The sequence below is a fragment of the Petaurus breviceps genome, unplaced genomic scaffold (assembly GCF_028583685.1).
Source record: "Petaurus breviceps papuanus isolate PSGF00001 unplaced genomic scaffold, PetGlider_PUasm1.0 37, whole genome shotgun sequence".
Taxonomy (NCBI): domain Eukaryota; kingdom Metazoa; phylum Chordata; class Mammalia; order Diprotodontia; family Petauridae; genus Petaurus; species Petaurus breviceps.
This window is the reverse complement of record NW_027186296.1, coordinates 36,916,944-36,924,619: the sequence shown is the minus strand read 5'-3', so window position 1 is coordinate 36,924,619 and position 7,676 is coordinate 36,916,944. Positions and strand designations below refer to the sequence as shown.

Sequence of the window (7,676 nt, the reverse complement as noted above, 5' to 3'; positions counted from 1 at the left end):
ACAAATCGCCTTCAATGGATGAGACACTTCAAACTGGATGTCCCATAGGGATATCAAACTCACATTCAAAATAGAACTTATCATTTCTTCCAAATACATTCACTTGGTCTAATCTTCCCTAGGAAACTACCCATTGTTCTAGATACCCATGCTCACAAACTTGGAGTCAGCCTCAATTCTTTATTCTCCGTCATCCCACGGATCCAACTGGTTGCTAAATCTTGTCCATTCTATCTGCAAAACATCTAAATCTATCCCCTTCTCTCTACTCATACCAATACTACCCCACCCTAGTTCAGGCTTTCATCATCTCTTGACCAAGTGATTGCAACAGACTCCTAATTTGTCTTCCTTCATTGTTTCTCTTCTTTCTAATTTATCCACCACACAGATGCAGGTGATATTTCTTAAAGATAGGCCTGACCATCCCAACCCCCTGCTCAGTAGACATTGGTGGCTTGCTTTGGGAGCTAATATAAATCCCTCTTTCTTGCATCTGGCATTGAAAATGCTCTACAGGGGTGGCTAGGTGGTGCAGTGAATAGAGCACTGGCCCTGAAGTCAGGAGGACCTGAGTTCAAATCTGGTCTCAGACACTTGACACTTACTAGCCATGTGACCTTGGGCAAGTCACTTAACCCCAATTGCCCTGCCCTCCCCCCTCCAAGAAAAAAAAGAAAAGAAAATGCTCCACAACCTTATTCCAACCTTTTTCAACATTATAAACATGCTACATGGTTCAATCAAACTGACTTTTTCGACCTCATATGGGACTCTCAGTCTCTAATTTGTGTGCCTTTGCCTGGGTTGTCTCCCATACCTGGAATGCACTCCCTCATCATTTTCATCTCCTAGAATTTTCTAGTTTCCCTCAAAGCTCAGTTCAAGCACCAGCTTCTACATGGAAATGTTCCTAATTTCTCCAGTTTCTAGTTTCAAGCCTTGTATTTCTTCTGTGTATATTTATTTGGATACCAGGCATCTACCCACATAGAAGATAAGCTCCTTGAGGATTTTGTCTTTCTATTCCCTGTATTTACCCTGGAGACGCTTGTTGATCGATTGGTCTGCCATGAACGATACTACTAAGTTAACTTGTTACACACAAACAAGCCAAAGTGAGGCAAGTTCCCTTCCTGCTCCCTTACGTTGCACACTGACTGGTGAAGAGGAGGAAGTCAGCTTCCTGGTCCAAGAATTTGTGCAGGACAGGGAACAGAGGCCAGAAACTTCTTTCCTAGCTGAGGGGTGAAAGGAGGGAAATGCCTTTTTAGATCAATTCACTCTGCCACTATCACCAGAGGATTTTCCTCAGAAAACACATCTGAAGGAGTTCTCATCAGGCATTTTTCCTCTCTAAACTTAGTTGTTCCTCAAAAGAAAAAAATCTGAATTGTTAGATGCCCCCCTTCCCCCCCCCCCACCCCCGGCAGAGGTATATGAGAATGAACTCACAACATGTCCACCCTACAGACTGAGAACTCTCTGAAGCTAGGGGCTTGGTCTCTCTGTCTCTCCCATTAGACCAGGATTCAAAAAAAAAATCATTATTATGGACAAAGAAAATACACTGATGTTTTTTCTGTTTCTAGTGGTAGCTCATAACATTAAGGTGTCTAATGTTGCAAATCTTTGCTTCTGGTGTAGAGTTGCCCATATCTTAGCATAGGTATGAGAAGTAGTCATGGGAAGCCGCCAGCTTTACCCTTTTCTTCTCCCCATTAGAAGTTTAGAGAAGCAGGAACCTTGATTATTTGTATAACTGGGTCCAGCCACCCCATAGAAAAACTGGCAATGGAAAGATACATGCAAAGGGAGTAGGAGGACCCCCTTCAAGCCCCAAGACTCAGCAGAAGGTGCTGATGCAAGTGAGAAGTGCACTGCCCAGCCTTGTGGGAGGCTATCAACAAATGGGACAGTCTCAGCATGAGGTAATCCAGATCAAAACGGCACAGAACACAAAATAGAAAGTTATTCTCAGTAGTCTAAGGAAATGCTCATAGAATCTTTGTTATGTATGGAGGGTTCAGAATGGGAGAAGAAGAAGGAAAAGGAGGAGGAGGAGAAGAACAAGAAGAAGAAGAAGAGGAGAAGGAGGAAGAGGAGGAGGAGAAGGCTGGAGGGAGCCTGGACTGGAAGGCTGAAAGAGCTGTAACACAATAAACCTCTCTGGGGCTGTTGCTCAAAAGTGGAATTCCATGGAAAGGTAATAAGTTGTACCATCTGCTGGAGGAGAGCTGGAGTTTGGGAAGCATGGGAGTTGTGTGATACCTGTAGCAAGAGATCTCACTTGATAGGAACAGAGAAGAGACAGAGCAATGAAACAATTATAGAGGTCACAAATTAGAGGATGGCTGCCTATGAAAGAACTTGGTACCCCCATGGGATTACTGACAAGGAAGTTTTGTTCAGTTCCATCCAACTCTTCATGACCACATTTGGGGTTTTCTTGACAAAGATACTGGAATGGTTTGCCATTTTCTTCTCCAGTTCATTTTACAGATGAGGAAACGGAGGCAAACAGGGTATATGTAAGGAGGATGTTATCCTTTTTAGAGTTCAGTTTCTTAGGATCTATGGCCATGGCAGTGTCTAGTTTCCAGGTATTAGATAATAACTCCCAGAATAGCCCCAAGGATCTTAGGTAGTAATTCCTAGAATCACAGACAGTCCTATTGTGACTGTGCTGTGAGATATGGGGATGACATAATTGATATTTACTACACTTGCAAAGAATGATGATATTGCTAAAGTTAACCTATGAGTTTAATGTTGGCAAGATGCCTTTTCTGTCTGTTGCCCTATAAAGCAAGTGAGCACTGGTCAGTGAGTGGGGAAACCATAGGGAACCCACAGGGGAATCTGTGTGTGTCTTGACTGGCCCCCATCAAAGCTTGAGGGGATTTGGGTGAGTGCACAAGCTGTGTCTGTCTCAACTGAGCCCAATGAGACATAGGGGTACTTGCCCTCCCCCCGCCCCCTTTCACTGGCCCCTCAAAGAAAGGTGATTAGGGAATGCTATTGGATCTGGTACTCCCATTATCAGCAACCCTTTGAGAGGAATAGACTAGAATAAAGCTGATTATTAACCCCTGTGATGGTGTCTTTCTGTCTGACCAGATCAAGAGAGAGCCTGTTACAGGCTGGAGTCTCAAAACTCCAGTGCCTCCCTGTGTGTTATCTATGAAACACAGGGTTAAGTGACTTGCCTAGGGTCACACACCTAGGAAGTGTCTAAGGCTGGATTTGAACTCAGGAAGATGAGTCTTCCTAACTCCAAGGCCCATGCTCTATCTATTGCACTACCTAGCTGCCTCTGACAGGGAGGAGTCAACCTCAGATTTCCTACCCTTATGGGGGTACTACCCAGGGTACACTGTAAGTCAAAGAGATGGCGACACAGGGTCTGCTTGCATTAGAAGGATACTTATTCTATCCAGCTCCATTAGTTGAATTGATAAGCTCTTTCAGAGATTCTTAAAGCTGAGCCAGGGAACATGCCAACCAGGGACACACACACTTGATAACAATTCAAATCATCTGTTTTATTAGGCAAAGGATATTTATATGAGAACAAAATGTATTTTCTGGCTACACAGTAAACCCAGGGTCAAAGAATCCCTGACCTCTGAGATACATAGTGGCATAGTATTGCTGTATCATTTGCCAACTGGGAAATGCACAGGGACTGCTGAGGACTGAAAGTCTTGGCTTGAACAACCTAGGGATAAACCACATTGTGATCTTTGTGTGCCAAGCAGCATGGTTCAGCATAAACAACACAGAGGAATGACTGGGTTGGAACTGAGTATTACACCTTAGGTGAACATCAAGGCTTAAACAACTATACCTGCATTGTAAGGGAAGTCCTAAGCATTAACAAATTCATTACCTTGATAAGAGTATCTATATTTTAAATAGACTTTTATTCTAAATAAATCTCTACTTAGAGATCATGGTCTATATTGAAATAGTCCTCCTACACAGATATAACTGAATAGCTCTCTGGAGGAGAGTGATCTACCAGGAGGGGAGAAAGAGAATAGGGTGCTTTGACTTTTAGTGAGCTCAAAGTTGAGTCCTTTTTATGTCCTTTATTTTATAAATAACTGTTTGAAGCCTTGTGAGTTTGAGTGCTTGTGAAAGGAGTGGGTCGTCACTCTTGGGAGATGGAAGTTCTCCAGTTTTACCCGAGTGGATGAAGTGGACTGGGAAGTGAGAGGTGCCTGATAGGTTCATTAAGAGAAGGATATTTGTATCCTGTATGTGTTAGTAGGGAACTCCTGACACAAGAGTCACAGTTGAATGCCGGATGGTATTCTAAGCAAGAAATGACCTTCCCTAGGGTGACAGAAATGATGATGAGCTGTGAAGGGAAAATGTGAGGAGTCTTTGAATAAGCAGGAAACCTAGAGTATGAGGGAAAACGGCAGCCGTCTTAGAACCCTGAACTCAACTTCCCCACCAAAGCCACCTTGTCTTCCTTTTTGGTTTCTTGGTTAGGTTCTTTTGTTTAGAGTTGGAAGCTCTTTTCTCCAGCTACTCCTGGCCTAGAAGGGGTTGGGAGGGTGCCCAGTTTGGGCCACCCACAAGCAATCAATGGGAATAGGCTGGTTGACTAATTGCCCTTTCCTGAGTCATTGTGATATAGGAGGAAGGATACTAGTTTCTGAAGTAAAAAGATCAAGAGACTTGTCCCCACAGTGTGACTTTTTCTCAAGTCACTTAATCTTTTTCAGCCTCTTTCCTTATCCTAAAAAGGGAATACCAACCTCAGTCCCCACCTATCTCTCTGGGTCATCATGAGGTGATAGAGAAATAATGGATTCAAGAAGTCTTTTGAAAAAACAAAACAAAACATTCCACAATGCTGGAGTTGGAAAGGGACCTTAGAGGCACAGTGGTCCGACCACTTCATCTTGCAGACGATTTGGACTGAAGCCCAGGGAGAGGCAATATAATTTGCCCAAGGTCAGACAGAGAGATAGTGGCAAAGTTTGGACTATAATCCATTAGCTCCTGCTGCACCCTCCACCCCATCCAAACTGGTAGGCCACACAATTCCATTCTGGTAAGCACTTTGTATGTACAAATACTTCAGGGAAGTATCCAACATGGATATAATCCACAGCTCTAGGAAGGAGAGATTTCTAAACCATGTGATGCTCTGGGATTTATGGGTTGAAGTGTTGACTGCCCTGGCATGGGCTCCTGCTCCTTTCCCTGAAGCCCATAATTAGGATGGGGGTGGGTGGGGGGAGGGGTGGGGGAAGAGAACAAGGATCACGTTCAGACTTGGCCTGCCTCTGTCCCGCCAGCTTTCTTCCCCACCCCGAGCTGGTGCAATGGATGCCTTGGGATAGGAGGGAGCTGGACTAGAAACCAAACTGTTCCTTCCTGTTTCTTTCCACCCCCCCACTTCCACATCCCTTGCACCTCAAGTCACACACCTGCCCCCAACCTTCACTGATGTTTTGCTTCCTCTCCTCCCTCTCATATCTCTGACCCAGCCCTGAACTGCATCTCTGCCCCAATTCTTCACAGTTCCAAATTATTCTTCCTCCCTTTCTAGCCACTTCCCCAGCCCCCTCGGAGCGGCCTATATCCTAACTGACTATTCTTACTCTTTGTCCCTTTCCACATTTTTCCATCAGAGCCTCCATCCTCTGCCTCTCTTTGCCACATCACTGACCCTTTCTATTTTTTTCCACCACACTTCTAATCCTCCACTCATCCCCAACACAGTATCCTCTTCATCTCCTCCCACCATACCTCTCAAACTCCATTCCTGACACCGCCCCCCCCATCTCTGACCACCTCAACCCTTCTCTGCTACAGTGCTATTCATTCTCTTTTCTCCACAATAACCTTGGTGGTCCTCTGCCATAGCAGCTCCCATCCCCCTTCACATCCATCCGCCTTTCTACATCCCTCCTTCTATCCTTTACATCTCTCTCCACCCCCCTTCCCTTACATCTCTGGCTCTTCCCCTAGGCTCTAGGGCTCCTATTCCAATCCCTGTTTCACCAGATTAGTCTGTAGGAACAGTGGAGAGGGGCCCCACCCAGCCCCATCATTAAGGGGCCATGCTGGGACTTGTGGCTCTGTGGGCCTCAGGGAAGAAGAGGCATCAGCTGTGAAGTCAACTCCTCACTTTAAAATAAAAACAAAAACACCCCAAAAATCACTTCTGTGGGTCATCTGCTACTAAGCCAGAATATAGGAGCTCTAAGGGCTCCCCTAAATTCTGCCATGGATCCCTGAACTGAGGGAGTATGACATGAAATCAGATTGTAGAGGGATATATGTGTGTGTATACACACATACACAAATACACACATATATATATATTTGCATGTATGTGTAGATATGTGTATGTATGTGCATAAATAGACATAGATATTTATATATGTACATACACATCACACAATCATCATCCTGCCTCTCATTGCTAGACATCCAGCAAGAAGGGAGATGCACATTCTCTATCCTGGCAGTATTTTATTTTATTTTAGTTTTTGGAGGGGAGAAGGCAGGGCAATTGGGGTTAAGTGACTTGCCCAAGGTCACACAGCTAGTGAGTGTTAAATGTCTGAGGCTGGATTTGAACTCAGGTCCTCCTGACTCCAGGGCTGGTACTCTATTCACTGCATCACCTAGCTGCCCCCCCCCCCCCGCACTATTTTAAATACATAAAACCTCAGAGCTTTCTGTTGCTGGGTGGGTACAAGTTCCATCATACAATTCAAGAGTTCACTTTTCTGCCACTTTTCTACTGGGAAAACTTGGGTGAATAACTTAACCTCGACTCTTAAATGAAGAATAATCCTATCAGTTCTTTCTCAAGGTGTCGTGAGTAGCAATGAGAATGTGTGTGAACATGCTTTGAAAAGTGTGAAGAAACCTGCTTTGACTTTGTTTAATTTGTGTTTAGTTCTCTTGGAAGGTTCCAGAATGTTAGGTTTGGCCCTTCTGAAGAAGTCAGGTTGGTAAATGGAGGAATCACTTAGCCAGAGGGAAAGACCACGAGTGACTCAATCAGGAGTCACTGGGATCAGAGGAAGTATGATGCTTGTATCCCTGTTGAAAGAGTGTTGAGTTTCTCAGAAGAGTGAGGGGAGAGAGAGCTTAGGGACTTGGATGCTAAGAGGAGAAGTGACGGGGTCTTTGTTTCCCCCTTTGCCTTTCTCCCTGGATTCTGATTTGGGCAAACTTAGCCTCCATCTTTGACAGCTTCCATTTCCCAGTCACTCTCTGGCCTGTATTAGGCAGCTGGGGACACTTAGCTCAAAATGAGGAACACAGAGTTGTAAGGCAGAATGCAGGCATAGAACCATGGAATTTCAAAGTTGGGAGCAATTTCATCCACTACCTAGGCCAACCCAAATCCAAGAGAATTCCCTCTATATCAGGTGGTCATCTATTCCTAAAGTGCTGGGCTAACCTTGCCACTCCACTACTCTATAAACTCCAATGGTTCTCTGCTGCTTCTACCAAATATAAATCAGACATAAGCATCTCTTTAAAAAAAAACCTGGCGGCTAGGTGGCACAGTGACCCTGGAGTCAGGAGAACCTGAGTTCAAATCCGGCCTCAGACACTTAACACAAAAACTAGTCATGTGACCTTGGGCAAGTCACTTAACCCCAATTGCCCTCCAAAAAAAATAAGTAAAA

General features: G+C 44.6%; 1 long non-coding RNA gene across 1 annotated transcript in view; it reads left to right on the top strand.

The window, feature by feature from the left end:
* The first annotated feature begins 1,679 nt into the window (after window positions 1-1,679).
* Window positions 1,680-7,676, top strand: part of LOC138168529 (uncharacterized) — a 69,731-nt gene continuing 63,734 nt past the window's right edge. Inside the window, exon 1 of the long non-coding RNA XR_011170122.1 lies at window positions 1,680-2,206. This is a non-coding gene — a long non-coding RNA (uncharacterized lncRNA). The remainder of the gene's footprint in view (window positions 2,207-7,676) is intronic.